The following is a 17054-nucleotide window of genomic DNA, read 5'->3' on the forward strand; positions in this document are numbered from 1 at the left end:
AACCCCAGGAAGTCCCATGTGCAGGGACTCTGATATAAACAGCACCCCCTAAAGCTGGGCAATATACATCCTGCACAACTAGACTCTAGAGCCCTGATGGCTGTGTAATTAGAGGTAAATAAAATGAGAGGGGGTGGACTGTAAACCAGCATGAGGGAATTTTCTGGGGTGATGTAAATTTCTATATCCTGACTGGGGTAGTGGTTACAGAGTATATACATTTTTCAAAACTCATCCAACTGTACACAGACATTTGTGCATTTTATTATATGTCAACTATACATTAATAAAATTAATTTTAAAAGAAATATAAATTAAATATACAGATAAAATACAATGTCATTGGGAGAACCTGGAATAAGGTACCCAAAATTACAGGGGCAGGGCACCCCAAAACAAGAACAGATGGACTCCTGTTAGATGCATTCTGAAGTACACAGTCCCTAAAATTGAAGAGAAATTAACTTACTTCTTCAAAGCTTACAGCACAAGACCAAATGTGGATTAATATGACTCTTGTTTTTTATATACAGAAACGAAGGCCCTGAAAGATTTCTATTAGAGACATAAAATAAATGGTAACTTGGCATTCTATTGGTTCTGAGTCTAATTTTCTAAGTAGAAAACTTGCCTCTCATGCATAGTGGACGCTCAAAAACCTTGCCAGCATAACTTTGACTACATAACCCTCTTCAAAGGTAATTCCACTTACGTATGATAAAAATCCTCACAGAACTCATAAAAGGTCAAGTTTTAATTTGGCACACAAAGTAACCCAACAGGCACTACAACCCGGGGCACTGAAACAGCAGCCGGGAGCTGGAGAGCCCAGAAATCCAACCTCAGCAGAGAACAGGTAGAATTGCAGTCCTTACAAGAGGTACTCGCTCTTCCTACAGAAAGAAAATCCAAGGACCAGGATAAAAGGGGGGGGGGGGGGGGGGGGGACTGTTCCCTAGATAAAAGTACTCTTCTTCTTCCTCAAGTGATAGAACAAAAGGGCCAGAATTGGATGATTTGAAGCAATGACCCACGGAGTAAGCTCCTGCTGGACAACATGCAATAAAGATGTGAAAGTGGCCGTGTGGCCACAAGAAATCACGACTCCATCACCTTAGCCATGGCTTTAAATACCCAGACCTAGGAACCTGGGTTACCTTACATGACTCCCCCCGCCCTCCCCGCCAAAAAAAAAAAAAGGAATTATTTCAGGAAGAGAGGAAGTCCATCAGCCATCCCTAACACCAACGTAATTAATAGTGTGCTCCGTGTAAAATACAGCAAAACCTTGTTTGGTTCGTTCATTCATGCAATGGATACTTTTTGTCTGACTGCGTGGGCCAGGCACTGTTCTTGCCATTGAGGCTATAGCAGTGATAGTCACGGAGCTTAGTAGGAAATTTCCAAATTTCTTCTTCCCTTCTCCCCCCTTTAAATGTTAGGCAGAACTGCCTTCAAACTCTCCCAAATTTCTCCCACAAGCTCCTCTGACTCTTCTGCTTTATCCCCAAACCAAGCCATTTACGGCTCCAATTCCCCAACACTGGGAAAAGACCAAAAAAAAAAAAAAAAAAAAAACCAAAAACAAAAAACAAAAAACCTAAAGTGAATGAAGTATGAGACAAAATTCATGCTACTTTGTATTTTATACGCATACCTTCACTACCACATTGTCAGCACCTAAATAGCAAATTACGGTTGGGTTTTACGCTATTTTGTGGCCTCAGTGCTGACCATGGTTCTCTACCCAAGGTAGCTGATCAATAAACGTTTACTTGGAACGCTGGAAGGTCTTCCTAATCCCAAGGCCTGGCACAGGAATTTAACAGCAAGCATTTGTTAGCTGCATCCTGCCTCCTCTCAGGACACCTTCCTTTCAAAGGTGACCTCGGTGCACAGGTTCACTGTTAGGCGCCTCGGCGAACAGTGTTTGGGAGTGATCTGAAATAAATTCCCTTCCCTCTGCCAGGGCCTAACTGCCTCACCTGCCCTCTGCCAGGACCTGCCTCCTTCGCCCCTTACAGCACCTAACGCAGAGCCCCCTCCCAGCGAGCCGGGCTCCAGGAGCATCAACCCGGCGCCCGCACCCCGGCCCCAGCGCCCTGCGGCCACCGTGCGCTCCGGACCCCGAAGACCCCTCCCCGGCCCGGGGCTCAGAGCCCGGCAGCGCCGGCCCGGGACTCCGCTCCATCCCCTCCGCTCGCCCCTCCGGGGCCGGGCGCGCGGCACCGTCTCCCCTCGCAGCGCGCGCGGTGCAGGGGCCCCGGCTCCCGGAGCCCCCGTCCCCGCCGCTCCCGGCCCTGCACCCCCGCAGGCTCCTGAGGTCCGGGCGCTGCGAGGGCTCCTTCCCGCTCCTCGCGGGCGCGAGGGTCCAGCACCGCGCTCCTCTCCCGCAGCCCGCGGCCGCCGCCGCAAACCCCCCCACCTCACTCACTTCCCGGCCGGAGCTGGGGACGTCGAGAGGGTCTCGGGCGGCCGCAGCCTCCTCCGCCTCCTCCGGCCCGGCCCCGGCGGCTGGGGTGGCGGCTGCGCCCGCTCAGGCCCCGGAGCCGCCCCCGCGGCGAACGTTCTCAGGCGCCCGGCTCGCGCCGTTTCCCCGCCCGGCACGCGCAGCAAGCCCGCCCCCGGCGCGAGGGCGCGAGGGCGCGAGGGCGCAGGGCGGGGGGCGGGCACGCGCCGCCTGCGCGAGCGCGCGGCCGGGGGCGGGGCTTCCGCCGCGCCGGGGAGGGGGCGGGCGAGCGGGCCGAGTTCCCTTCGAACCCCGCCCCCTGCGGCCGAGCGGGACCCGTCCCCCCCAGCTCGCCAGGCTGCTCGCAGACCTGCGAGGGAAACCTGCCCCCTTCGGGCTGGTCGCTCACCCTGGCGGCGGGCGGCCGAGGTGCGTTTCAAATCCACAGGTATGTGCGGGGCAGCTGGATACTCGGCACGACGTGACTATAAGGTAAAGAATGCAAAGAACCACCCCATGAATCATTCATCCGCGCCTCGAGCAAGAGATCTTGCCCTGAGTGGTTTTTCCGAATTAATTCAACTCAGCAAGCGTTGACTGAGCACCGACTCCGTGCCTAGCGCTGTACCAGGTGCTGTGTAGGTGCACCGTCACGGTCACGGTCACGGTCACGGCCCCCGGTCTCGAGGTGCGCATAATTTAGTGCAAAAGCAGCCGTGTAAACAACCAGGTCTGGTGACCCATGCAAAGCAAAGCCACAGGGAGATGCTGTGGGAGGGCAGAGGAGGAAGAGATTACTTCCGCTGGAACCGCGTGGAGGGGCTCCAGGGAGAGGTGGCGTTTGTGTTCAGTCTGGAAGGAAGAAAAAGAAAGACGTCCTAAGAGAAAAAAAGGAGTGCAACCAAGGCTAGGTAAACAGCTTGGGCAAAGGAACAGAGGGCTACCCAAGTTTACCATCTCAGCATCAGCTTTTGTGTTTTAGTATTATCCATTTTTGATAGAACCCTTTCCAAACATAGATGATTCGAAATTAGAAACAGCTAAACTTTTTTTTTTTTTTTTTTTTTGATGGTTCAAAGGATCATTTTTCTCGATGATGAGCCTTTCTCAAGGCTCAAAACAGCAGTGTCCTTCAAGGGCTACTGATATGTGAGCCCATGATGTAAGTCCCTAAGCCAAGAGCCCCCAAGCCAGTATGCTTTAACGTCTGGTTTTTCACTGCTTTTTGGCACCTTATGGTAAGGCAGATCGTACCACCTCCTGCTGCTGTCTGCCTGCATGCCTGCCTGCCTTTAGAACATCCTCTTCCTCCTCCTCACATTTTCCTATTTTTAAACTCCTCTGGTGAAGGAAATGCTGGTAACTAACTTTGTTAAGTAAGGGTAAACAGGCTCCTCAAAAAAAAGGACATCACCTTTCACACATGAATATTAGGACTATTTTTCATGCTTAGAAGACTTTTTCATTTGTATTCAGGATCTTGACTGTGTTCTGAATATGCTAAGATACTCAGAATACAGGCAAGAGACGTCTTATTTATTCATTTACCACTTATTGAGCACCAACTACGTGGGAGGCTTTGAAAGGGTAAAACATTGATCCTACCCTTCGGAGAAAAGACGTGTACATGATGTAAAATAAATATGTCAATACTGTCTGCTATATTTGCCGTATTGATCGAAACCTAGGTAATATCAGTATGTGAGCTAGACTATAATAAAGCATTCTGGGAATTAACTTCTTTAAATACACTTGTATTAGCATCTCTCCATCACGGTTCTGTACCTCATCACCTCCCACATCCTCAGAAAACTCCTTTCAAACATATTTCGATCACGCTCCCTCTCTCACTCCCAAAATTATCGACTCTTACCTTTTTCCTTCACCATCTGTCATGTTCAAGCTTTTCCTGTCCTCAAGAAAAAGAAACCCCTCTGTCACTCTGGACTGTCTTCTGGTTACCACTTGCTCCCTTTCTGTTTTTGCCTTCACAAACGCCTTAAAAGCAGTTTGCACTTCTACTCTGCCAACACGGCAGCCTCCCCCTTCTCAACCCATGGCTATGTGACTTCTGTCCCCACCACATCACGGTGCTGCTCTCAGTCATTTAGGTCTTGCTTAATCCTAAATGCCACAGGCCAGTTTTGAGTCAGGTAGTGAGTTCTTGGTGGCATTTGACAACACAAAGCACTCCAGTCTTTTTGAAACTACCTTGGACTTCGTGGCATGACTACCTCCTAACTCCTCTGAACACTCCCCTGTCTCCAGGGTTCTGTGTTCAGCTTTCAGTTCACCCCGCCCATTCTCCTTAACTCATTCCATTCACTCTTCATTGGCCATGTTTACCAGCAACTCCCCGAGCATTATCTGACTCTGCCCACTCATCTGAGTTCCAGAGACACAGAAGCCTACTGGACTTCCCCACTTAGATGTCCTACAGACATCCCAAGTTCTGCATGTCTAAAGCTGTTCAGCATTACTGTTGCTCAGCTGCCCAGTCCAGAAACCTGGGAGTCATCCTTGATTCCTTCCTTCCTGTCCCCACCACACTCAACAATCCTGTTGATTCTCCTCATAAATAACTCTAGAATCTGTCCCTCATAGCTAAGCCTCTCACTGGATTAATGCAATAGCCTTTGCTCTTGTCCCTCTCTTGTAGTCTGGTTCCTTCCATTCCATATTCCATACTGCGTGTCAGAAAACACTTTCAAAAATATGCTGCCTATATATGTCGCTGCTCAGCATGGCACACAAGACCTTCCATTTCTCTGGCCCTCATCTATCTCCTCACTGCGTCTTTTGTGCATCCAAACTCCTGGAATGTTTCTACTTTCCCTTGCCTCCATACCTCTGTGCTTATTTCTCTCTCCATTTGGAATGTCATTTGAGTCCAAGCAAAGAACGTCCAATGTGTAGCTAAAGTTCCACATAGAATGAAACTTTCTGGAAATCAGAAAACGTAAACGTACATAATGAAAGGGCTGCCATGTACTTGGGGAAATCATCACAGAATGACCAATTCTGAGAGCTAGACTCTTCAAACTGTTAGACAAAAATAATAATTTTGGGGGTGCCTGGCTGGCTTAGTTGGAGGAGCATGCGACTCTTGATCTCAGGGGTCATGAGTTCAAGCCCCATGCTGGGTGTAGACATTCCTCAAATAAACTTTAATAACTTTCAAAGCCTCCATGCAAAAAGTTCAAATTACTTAAAAGGGTAAGGAAATTAGGACACAGTACATTCAAGATGTCTGCAAATTCTTTGTCACTTCTTTTGATCCAGGCTGGCCCACGTGAATTGTCTGACCAATAGAATGTGTGATGTATATGAGATGTGATGTATATTCCAAGCCTAGGTCTTATCTTGAAGAATCCACCTGGGTCTTTGAAAGCACTTGCTCTTGAAGCCCTGGGCCACAATATATACCATCTAACTCCCCGTGGAGAGGTTCTGAGACGGCACAGAGACGGAAGGAGGCTAGCTGATCCCAGCTGATATGAGTGAAGTCATCATGAATGCTCTATATCATTTCAGCCATCAGCTGAATACCACTGAGTGACCCCAGGGGAAGCCATGTGGAACAGAAGAATCATCCAGCCAACCCCCACCCAAATTCCTGACCCCAAAGATTGTGAGATTATAATCAAAACAGTTCTCACTTTAAGCCATTACGTTTCAGGGTAGATAGTCTGTTATGGAACCTGGTGACCAAAATATTTGGCATTAGACTTTTCAAGGGCAAAGCAAGGCAATAGTGATGCAGCATTTTCAGTATTTTCTAAAAACGCAAGGAAAAAAGATGCAAGCTAAGGATTTTGTATCCACCCATCCACGCTGTTTTTCAGGCACTGAACTCTATAGGAAAAAAAACTGTTTTTAAAATGCAAGAATTCAAGGAATAATATGCACATAAGCCCATCCTAGGTATTTACTAAAGCAGGGTCAGCAAATTTTTTTTAAAGCACCAGATTAGCAAACATTTGGGGTTTGCAGGTGTAATATTCAACTCTGCCATTGTAGCACAAAAGCCTCCATAGATATGTGCAAATAAGTGAGTGTAGCTATGCCCACAAATAAATTGGATTTACAAAAATGGGCAGCCAGCTTGATTTGACCCATGGGTTGCAGTTTGCCAGTCCTGTACCAGAAGAAAAGAAATAGAGAAAGTTATTTCTCTTGGGGCACCCAGGTGGCTCAGTTGGTTAAGCGTCCAGCTCTTGCTCTCGGCTCAGGTCTTGATCTCAGGGTTGTGAGTTCAAGCCCCACGTTGGGCTTGGTGTTGGGCTCAGGGTTGGGCGTGAAGCCTACTTTAAAAATAGAAAAGAAAAGAAAGTTATTTCTCTCGAAAAAGTGCAAGACCCATATGATTTAAGAAAATAAGGGGCACCTGGGTGGCTCTGTCAGTTAAGACTCTTGATTTCAGCCCACACAGTTTGTGGGTTTGAGCCCCACATGAGGCTCCACACAGACAGTTCAGAGCCTGCTTGGGATTCTCTCTCCGCCCCTCCCCTGCTCATGCTCTCTCTGTCAAAATAAACTTTAAAAAATAAAATTAAAAAAATAATTGGGCCCCTGTGTGGCTCAGTTGGTTAAGCGTCCAACTTCAGCTCAGGTCATGATCTCACAGTTCACGAGTTCAAGCCCCGCATCGGACTCTGTGCTGACAGCTCAGAGCCTGGAGCCTGCTTCAGATTCTGTGTCTCCTCCTCTCTCTGCCCCTCCCCTGCTTGTGCTCGCTCGCTCGCTCGCTCTCTCTCTCAAAAATAATACACATTTAAAAAATGTTTTCATAATTAAAAAGATAATATATCACAACCAAGTAGGATTTTGTATTAATCTGCTAGAACTACCATAACAAAATACCACAGATTGGCCTAAGGAATAGAAATGTATTTCCTCACAGTTCTGGAGGCTTAAAGTCCAATATCATAGTACCACAAGGGTTGGTTTCTTCTGAGGCCTCTTTCCTCAGCTCGTTGATAGCCGTCACCTCCCTGTGTCTTCACATGGTCTTCGCTCTGTACTGTGAGTGTCTGTCCTAAGGATACCAGTCACTGTGAAGTAGGGCCCACCAACCATATTTTAATTTAATTATCTCTTTAAAGACCCTATCTTCAAATACAGTCACATTCTGCAGTACCGATCAAGACTTCAACAACCTTGGGGCACCTGGGTGGCTCAGTTGGTTAAGCGTCCGACTTCGGCTCAGGTCATGATCTCACAGTCTGCGAGTTTGAGCCCCGCGTTGGGCTCTGGACTGACAGCTTGGAGCCTGGAACCTGCTTCAGATTCTGTGTCTCCCTCTCTCTGACCCTCCCCTGTTCATGCTCTGTCTCTATCTCTCTCAAAAATAAACATTAAAAAATATATTTTTAATATAAAAAAAGACTTCAACAACCTAGATGTAAAGGTTAAAACTATAAAACTCTTAGAAGAAAACATAGGTGTAAATCCTCATTACCTTGGCCTCCTTAGACACACCCCACAAGCACAAATGACAAAAGAAAAAGCAGATAAATTTGGCTTTATCAAAATTAAATACTTTTGTGCATCAGAGGACACCATAAAAAAATGCAAAGACAGTCTACAGAATGGGAGTAAATATTTCCAAATAACATACAAGCTGAGGGACTTATATCCAGAATCCATGAACGAACATAATCATAACACAAATAACCCAGTTGAAGGGTTAACCCAGTTGAATAACCCAGTTGTGATGGCTCCCATCACAATCGCAGATAATAACAAGAGTTGGTGAGGATGTGAAGAAATTGGAACCTTGATACATAACTGGTGGGAAAGAAAATGGTGCAGCTCTTTCAGAAAATAGCTTGGCAGTCCTGAAAATATTACACATGAAGTTATATGACCTAACAATTCTACCTCTAGGTACATATATACCCCAAGAGACTTGAAAATAAATGCCCACACAACAACCTATACACAAATGTTCATAGTCTTACTCATTATGGCCAAAAAGTTAAAACAACCCCAAACTCCATCACCTGATGAATGGGTAAACAAAATGTGGTACATCCATCCATTCAGTGGAATCGTATTTCGCAATAAAAAAGAACAGAGTGTATGTTATAACATGGAAGAACCTTGAAAACATTATGCCAAGTGAAAGAGGCCAGCCACAGAAGACAGTATAGTATATGATTCTATTGATATGGAGTGTCCAGATGAAACAAATTGACAGAGACAGAAAGCAGGTTGGTGGATGCCGGGAGGCTGGAGGGGTTGGAGGGATTGGGGAAGGACTGCTAACAGCTATGGGGTTACTTTATGAGTTGATGAAAATGTTCTAAAATGATTGTGGCGATGGGCACACAAACCTGTGATTATACTAAAACCACTGAATTGTATGTACACTTTAAATAGACGAATTGAAAGGTATGTGAATTATGTCTCAACAAATCAGGCTCTTTGAAAAAAGAAAACTATAAAAACAATCCCAAAAGACACAAAAGTATGCTCGAAAGAGACATCCCTTGGTTTCGGTTAAAATAGCTCAACATTGTTAAGATGACAGTTCTCCTTATGTTCATTTATAAAGTTAATATGATTCCCCCAAAATAGAAACAAGCTTTTTTCTTGTTTTCTGTAGCTAGACAAATTGATGCCAACGCTTTTATGGAAAAATAAACACTCAAAAATCACTAGTAAAACACTGAAATGAGATATGAGAGATGACAAATATAAAAACTTACTGTGGGGCGTCTTGAACGAAAATAATGTGGTTCTGGCAAATGAACAGGCAGACCAATGTAGCAGAATAGAAGGTACAGAAGTCAGTACAACCACCTAGGAAATCTAGTATACGATAAGCAGTCAAATGGCTGAGGCAAAGAAGGACTTTTTAACATGATGTTGGGATGACCATACAGCCATATAGAGACACGCTCTGTTGGTGAGGTTATGGGAAGACAAATACCACTACAGAGAAGGGGAAATAGTATAACCCCTCTGAATGGGGCATTTGCCAATATCTAATGAACGGTTTGTGCATTTACCTTTCAACCTAGCACTCCAACTTCTAGGAACTTACCCTAAAGATATCTCCAGAAATAATATGCATGCTTACATATGTCCCTTCTTCACTGTTCCATTATTTGTATTTGTAGAATATTGGAAGCTACCTAAGTGCCCAAACAGAGAAGACCGATTGAAGAAACCATGATACTTACAGTCGATTCCTAGGAAGCAATAAAAAGGAGTGAGGAATATCTTTATGAGCTGATTTATAATAATTTCCAGGGTGTATTATTAAGCTTTAAAAGCAGGGGTGCCTGGGTGGCTCAGTCAGTAAAGTGTCCAGCTTCAGCACAGATCATGATCTTGCGGTTCGTGGGTTTGAGCCCCGCGTCGGGCTCTGTGCTGACAGCTCAGTTCTAAAAAATAAAATTGAAAAAATATATACAGGTACAAGACTTTGATTAAATCACAAGATAGCCATGAAATAGAAGGTGCCACAGTCATTAAAATAACAGTGTAAAAGAATGTTTCGTGTCATGGAAAAGTACAAAATGGTATGTGTAGTATGATTCAAATTTTGCTTAACAATATGTGTGAGAGACAAACAACCCAAGAGGAAAAGGGTCAAAAATATGAGCAGACATTTTACAGAAGGGCAAACACATATGGCAAGTGTATGTATGAAAAGATCCTCAAGTTCTTTAGTATTCAGGAAAATGCAAATTAATACTACAATATTACAAACCCACTAGAGAGGCAGAAGTTGTAAAGTCTGACAGTTCCCAGGGGTGCCTGGGTGGCTCAGTCGGTTGAGTGTCTGACTTTGGCTCAGGTCATGATTTTGCAGTTCTTGAGTTCAAGTCCTGCATCCGGCTCACTGCACAGAGCCCACTTCAGATCCTCTGTCCCTCTCTCTCTCTGCTCCTCCCCAGGTTGCTCTCTCCTCTCGCTCTCCCTCTCTCTCTCTCTCAAAAATAAATAAACATTAAGAAAAAAATTATGATGATGATTCCAAATGTTGGACAGGAGGTTGATCAGTTGGAAGCTCTTATGCACTGATTCCCGGGAATGTAAATTGGTGCAGCTAGTTTGGCAATGCTTCATGAAGCTGAAATTTTTGCATGCTTTGTAGCCAATGATTTCACCCCAAAGACTTCTTGACACATTTTCCAAGAGACATGTACAAGCGCTGCTCATAATGGCAAAAGACTAATAATCCAAGTGACCAGCAAGAGAAGAATGAATGCATAAATTGTGGGTATCTCCACAATGGAAATATTAAGCAACAGCCACAGTGAAAGAATTGTATCTACACAGAACAGCTTGGATAAAGTGACCCAATGTGCTTTTGAGTGAAAAAAGCAAGAGACGTATGATTACAGCATGATACCATTTTTATAAAGCTTAAAATCAAGCAAACCCAAACAATTTATGAATTCACTTTTTAAATCCACAATTTATAAAATCACTTTTATAAAGCAAGGGAATAATAAACCCAGACTAGGAGAAAATAGTTACCCTGTGGGAGGAAGGCTGGGAGAGCATCAGGTAGTTAATTGCAGTAGTAAATTACAGTTATTGCCAATTACTCATAATGTTTTGTTTCTCAGTGTTTGTGTTTAAAAAAAAAAAAGAGGGAAAAAGTTTGTAGGGGTGTGTGTGTGTGTGTGTGTGTGTGTGTGTGTGTGTGTGTGTGTTGTCCTTCCTGAAGAAAAGATGGGAAGAACAGAAACCAAAATATTAGCAGAGATTATCTCGGGGCGGGGTGGGGGGGATTAGGAGTGATTTTAATTTTCTCTGTATTTGTTTATATTTTCAAACTGTTAAATGAGCATGCACTTTTTTGAGAACAGGAAAAAATAGTTTTCAAAATCTCTCCTAGAACCTGTCTCATTTTCATTCGGCAGCTTGAACATCCAAGTCTTAATTTCCACGGTTATAAATGATCCGAGGGAGAGGTACGCAGTGGAATCTCCAAGGTCGTTTGTGACACCAAGTTTGGCCAGGTAGTGAGCTGACAGCAGTGGAAGTAAAGCTACAGAAGGATGTTAGCGAGCTGCGTGGGAGGCCAGACGCCTGCCAGCTGAGCGTCAGTGTGGGCAACAAGAAGATAATCACAGCTCAAGGAAAATAATTTAATGAACCTGAAAACCATTTCTTGAAGTTCTGAATCCACAGCCCTGCCCTTCAATCCCCACCAAAAATCCCTAATAACATGCAGATAAGAATACTGGAAACAAAATATCACAATCCCATCCTTGTATCAAATTATAGTGAATTCACGCCATAATGAGTGTCATTCTGTTCTCTGGCACTCACGGACGATGTGAAAGGACTGGAAAGGGTTCAATAGAGAGTAATTAAAATGACAAGCAGAGGGGCGCCTGGGTGGCGCAGTCGGTTGAGCGTCCGACTTCAGGCAGGTCACGATCTCGCGGTCCGTGAGTTCGAGCCCCGCGTCGGGCTCTGGGCTGATGGCTCAGAGCCTGGAGCCTGTTTCCGATTCTGTGTCTCCCTCTCTCTCTGCCCCTCCCCCGTTCATGCTCTGTCTCTCTCTGTCCCAAAAATAAGTAAATGTTGAAAAAAAAATTAAAAAAAAAAATGACAAGCCAAAGAGTGTTCTTTACATGATGACAAGCAAAAACCAAACTCTGGCCTTCGGGGGAGGATGAGGGCTTAGATGCGACATGCCAAAGGTGTGCACAGTCGGGTCAGATGCGGTCACCAAATCTTGTAATCCCGGCAGGTAGGGCTGGCTGATGGTGGTTGAAAGAGGCAAATTTGGAAGAGATAAAAGGGAAAGGCTGTTTTGCACAGTGGGTAACAATGTGGAAATCCTTCCCCCCAGAGGCTGAATCATTGGTTCTTGGTCTCGTCCAAACGTGAAATGAAGACGGCACAGAAGACCAACTGGGAGGCTGGCTGGGGACGGGATGGCCAGGAAGAGGGCGGTGCTAAGACAGGGGTGTTTTCACTCTCCATAGTATCATGTGAGGTCTGAGTCTGTGACAAATTGCATGGAAAACCTTTCTGAATGAAACTTTCTGGGGTGACTGGGTGGCTCAGTCGGTTAAGCGTCAGACTCTTGATTTCGGCCCAGGTCATGATTTCACGGTTCATGAATGAGAGCCCCGTGGCGAGTTGTGTGCTGACAGCTCAGAGCCTGCTTGGGATTCTCTCTCTTCCTCTCTCTCTCTGCCTCTCCCCCACTCCCTTGCTCACTCACTCTCTCTCAAAATAAGTAAACTTAAAAAACAAAAATAAAAAAGGGACTTTGTAAGATTTACATTATGGACAGCAATCGTGTTCTTCAACAAAACTGTCCAGGATGGTGCCGGGATGAAGAGACAGCTACACTGAGCCGCCAGGTTATTTTCTGTATGCCGATGATCACGCGAAGAACTCCCATCCTGCCCTATGGAGGGAAGCTCAGGAGGCCGAAGCTCAGGATGCCAGAGCTCACACGGCACACTAGAGAACCTCGAGAATTTCCCCAGGAAGGCAACCCAGGGGCCACAGTCTCCAAGGGAGGGTATCTCTTAGGTTTTCCTGGTTTCCCAAAGGCTAATTCTTTTTGTGGTGTTTTCAGACACCTCCAAAGATCAACAAATTCCATGTTGACCGAACTGTCTAAGGTGGCTCAAGATTAGCAAATCCAGCTGTTCTCAATGTACCACTCACCTGGTATGCTTTTGGAAAAAGCCCCTAGACAAACTGCATTTTTTTTAAAGTGCCTGCAAGTGATCGAGTGTGCAGCCAAAGTGGAGAACCACCGCACTTCTCCATTAAAGTTAAAGTTAGTTATTTGAAGAGGTTCTGATTGTAGGAAGAGGGCAAAGGGCATTTGGGGATGAGCTCAGCGGAAGAAGCAAGGCGGCTCTGCCAGCTCCCCAGTGCCCGCACGTGCCTGCGTGCAACCCCGGGTTGTCCCCACACGGGCGACAGGGGCAGGCATGCCGAGCTGCTTCACCTTCCTGAATGTCACCAGACTGCCTTGGACATTGGAAGATAAGTTTTTCAGGTCCCTGCTGTCACGTGAGGGAGGACAGAGAAGAGACTATGCGTGCCCCTTCCTCTTGTAGGCACTGCTTCTGTGCTCCTCTCTAGAACCAGAGAGAAGGATGCATGAGCCCAGCAAGCCCCAGGAACAGGAACGTGCTTTCTTGTCACCAGTGCTGAGCTGTCCCATCTCTTTTTTGCTTCTCCACATTTACCAGTTTCCTCATCTTGCGGTTAGCCCCTTCTGCTCCACGTCGGCACAATTACGTTCCTCGTCTCAGCATTTCAGCGCTCAGCCCGTGGCAGCCTCCACCTCTTCCTGTTCCCCATAGCGACTCCTTCTAGGGCTTGGATCACCACTATTGAGTGCTTCTCTGGGCCTACTCAGGGGCTTCTGTGGCTTCAGCTCAGGTCATATTAAGGGTGCTTCCAGGATTGGTTAGGACAACTGTATCCTAGGAAAGTTCTTCCTTTTCCTCACATCACAAAGTCTCCATCATTTGCAAAGATGCCCGAGCAAAGAGCCCAAATTGCAGAAAGGAAAAAAAAAAAGTCACCCTGTGGAACTGGAGGGGCCACAACAGCTATAGCAAACCACATGGAACGCAAGGAGGGCCAAGTCCCACACTCCGTGTTGGCAACTGCCCGGCACTGCCACCCGGGGCTCTGGGCTCCCCCTTGGCAGGACAGCCTCCCACCTCCTCCATTTCTCCCTTAGGTATGCAGTACTCGCTCTTTAATGCCCTGCATGGAAAACCACTGTAGAGTGAGGAAACTTCCAGAAACAAACTTCACCCACAATCTCAGGTGCCCACATGACCCTCAGTGTCATTTGCTGAGGCTTTTAAAGGCATGTCTATCACCCCACTTATTTCCCCAATCTTTTTTTGTTCCCCACCTCCAGATCTACGTACTCCCTTCCGCACATTGAGTGTTAATTTCCTACCTCATTCACTGGACTCCGTCCCTTCATAGATGCTAATACCACTTACATCATCCTTTACTGTCTCCATCAATATCTGTCCATACCCTGTTTCTAGATCTAACTCAAACTTCACCTTCTCCAAGGAGAGATGGCTGTCTTACAACTAACTTCACTGCATTCTAACCACGTCTGTGTTGTATCTCCTACCTCGCCAGGTCTGGTTGTAGTGTATTGATTTTTACATTTGTTGACATGTTGATTAAGTAAGTAGTTTGGGTTGTTTCATATACACCCATTATGCTTCCTTAACTAGATTTCAAGTTCCCCAAAACCCAGGACTCATGGTCAGAACACAAAAGAGCTGTGCCTATGAGAGATGAGATGTAGGCCTTGGGTTTGGGTTGGACCTCAGAGGGTCTGTACCTGGCTGGGATGCCGGTGTTACATGTGATTATGATGGATGAGACTGTATTCTATATGTAGACTACCATATCTTAAACATTCTCACCAGTCAGCATCCTTTCACGGCTCTTCAGAAATCTGGAAAAGTCATGTACCTGAGGAGGTTGAGAACCTATGTTTGGTGTTTGGTGAGAAACCTCAAAGAAGAAAAACATGCCAACACTACACAAATTACAATGCCCTGCACTGTGTTTCTAGGACTTTCTCACTAACAGCTAATATTTAATGAGCACATACTGTATATGAGCCTATGAAATAGAAGGTGGGATAGAAAACAGACCTGGAAATTGTCTGCTTAAAGAAGCTTACAGACCCTTCCTCAGGTGGCTGGGAAGATGGTGGACATTCAGACTGAGCGTGCCTACCAAAAGCAGCTGACCATCTTTCAAAATAAGAAGAGGATCCTGCTTAGAGAAATTGGCAAGGAGAAGTTTCCACAACACTACAAAAACAGTCTGGGCTTTTGAGATGCCCACGGAGGCCACTGAGGACACCTATAGTGACAAGAAATGCCCCTTTACTGGTAATGTCTCTGTCTGAGGGCAGATTCTGTCTGGTGTGGTGGCCACGATGAAGATACAGAGGACCATTTTCATCCACTGAGACTACCTCCACTGCATCCCAAAGTACAACCGCTTCAAGAAACACCACAAGAACATATACATGCACCCGTCCCTTTGCTTCAGAGACATCCATGTTGGCGACATTATCACAGTGGGTGAGTGCCAGCTCTCAAGCAAGACTGTGTGCTGCGGTGTGCTCAAGGTCACCAAGGCCACTGGCATCAAGAAGCAACTCTGGAAGTTGTGAGACTAGACGCCTGCCCACACCAAAGAAAATGATTTTCCCAGTCAAAACAAAACAAAAAAAAGCTTACAGATGGCAGTGAATAAAACAGAAATGCTGACTTTAAAGAGAGACTATGTTAATTAAGTGCATTTATTTTTATTATTTTTTTGAAGAAATGCATTTCTTTTTTTATATTTCATTTATTTATATTTAAATGTTTATTTTACTCTTGAGAGAGAAAAAGAGAGAGTGCAAGCAGGGGAGGGGCAGAGAGAGGGACACAGAGGTTCCAAAGCAGGCTCCATGCTGTCAGCACAGAGCCCAATGCAGGTCTCAAACTCAGGAACTGTGAGATCATCACCTGAGCCAAAGTTAGACCCTTAACCAACTGAGCCACCCAGGTGCCCCTATTTATTTATTTTTGAGAGAGAGAGAGAGTGAGAGCGTGAGTGGGGGAGGGGCAGAGAAGGAGGTGAGAGAGAATTCCATTCAAGCTCCACGTTGTCAAAGCCCAATGCGAGGCTTGAACCCACAAACCTGAGCCAAAATCAAGAGTTGGTTGCTTAACTGACTGAGCCACCCAGGTGCCATAGTGTATTAAAAAAAATTTTTTTTTAATGTTTATTTTATTTTTGAGAGAGAGAGAGCACGTGTGCAAGCAGTGAAGGGGCAGAGAGAGAGGGAGACACAGAATCCAAAGCAGGTTCAAGATTCTGAGCTGTCAGCACGGAGCCCAACACAGGTTTAGAACCTACTAACCGCGAGATCGTGACCGGAGCCAGAGTCAGACACTTAACCGACTGAGCCACCCAGGTGCCCCTCAAGTGCATTTTAGTAGAGGTTCAAAGCACTAGGAGAGCCCAAAGGAGAAGACCCATTCAGTCTAGAGGCACGGTAAAGTAGACTGTAACAGTGATGGTCCCCAATGGGTCATGCCTCGTGGTGCACGTGCCCTTGTGTGTTGGGACAAATGGCACACATGACAGAAGCAGAGGCTTGGGAAATACTTGCACAGTAGGACTTGCTCTCTTGAAACACTGCCCTGTGACCATAATGTAAGGAAGCCAGTCTAGCCTACGAAGAGGCCACAGGGAGGAAAACGGAGACAGTCTCACTGTTGATTAGCTCCTACTGCCAGATGTGGAGTGAGGCCATCTAGGACATTCCAGTCCGGTTGATCTTACAGTTTAAGTGCAGCCACGTGAGGGGCCCTAGTGACACCAACAAAGGAGCCTCCCAGTTGACCCCTGAAGATGAGAGGAATAATAATTAAGACTCAAAGTTTGGAGTGATTTGTTTCACACCAATAGATAGTGTACAGAAACTGGTACCTGGAAGGAATTAGCACCTTAACAAAAATATGAAACATGTAGTATTGGCTTTGGATTGTGTGGCAAAGGAAGGCTGGGGGGGGGGCAGGAGGTTTTGGGGGGAAATCTACTGCAGGAGGGG

At 45.8% G+C, this 17054-nt stretch overlaps 1 long non-coding RNA gene and 1 pseudogene across 1 annotated transcript; both read left to right on the forward strand.

Annotated features, from left to right (window-relative positions):
- The first annotated feature begins 2730 nt into the window (after positions 1-2730).
- LOC147582301 (uncharacterized) lies at positions 2731-11799 on the forward strand. Its single transcript, XR_015248946.1, has 2 exons — positions 2731-2941; positions 11335-11799. It is a non-coding gene; the product is annotated as an uncharacterized LOC147582301 (long non-coding RNA).
- Positions 11800-13337: 1538 nt separating this feature from the next.
- Positions 13338-15668, forward strand: LOC147582302 (small ribosomal subunit protein uS17 pseudogene; annotated as a pseudogene).
- Positions 15669-17054: the final 1386 nt, after the last annotated feature.

This window comes from Puma concolor, chromosome A3 (genome assembly GCF_028749965.1).
Source record: "Puma concolor isolate L17-30 chromosome A3, mPumCon1.1.hap2, whole genome shotgun sequence".
Lineage (NCBI taxonomy): Eukaryota > Metazoa > Chordata > Mammalia > Carnivora > Felidae > Puma > Puma concolor.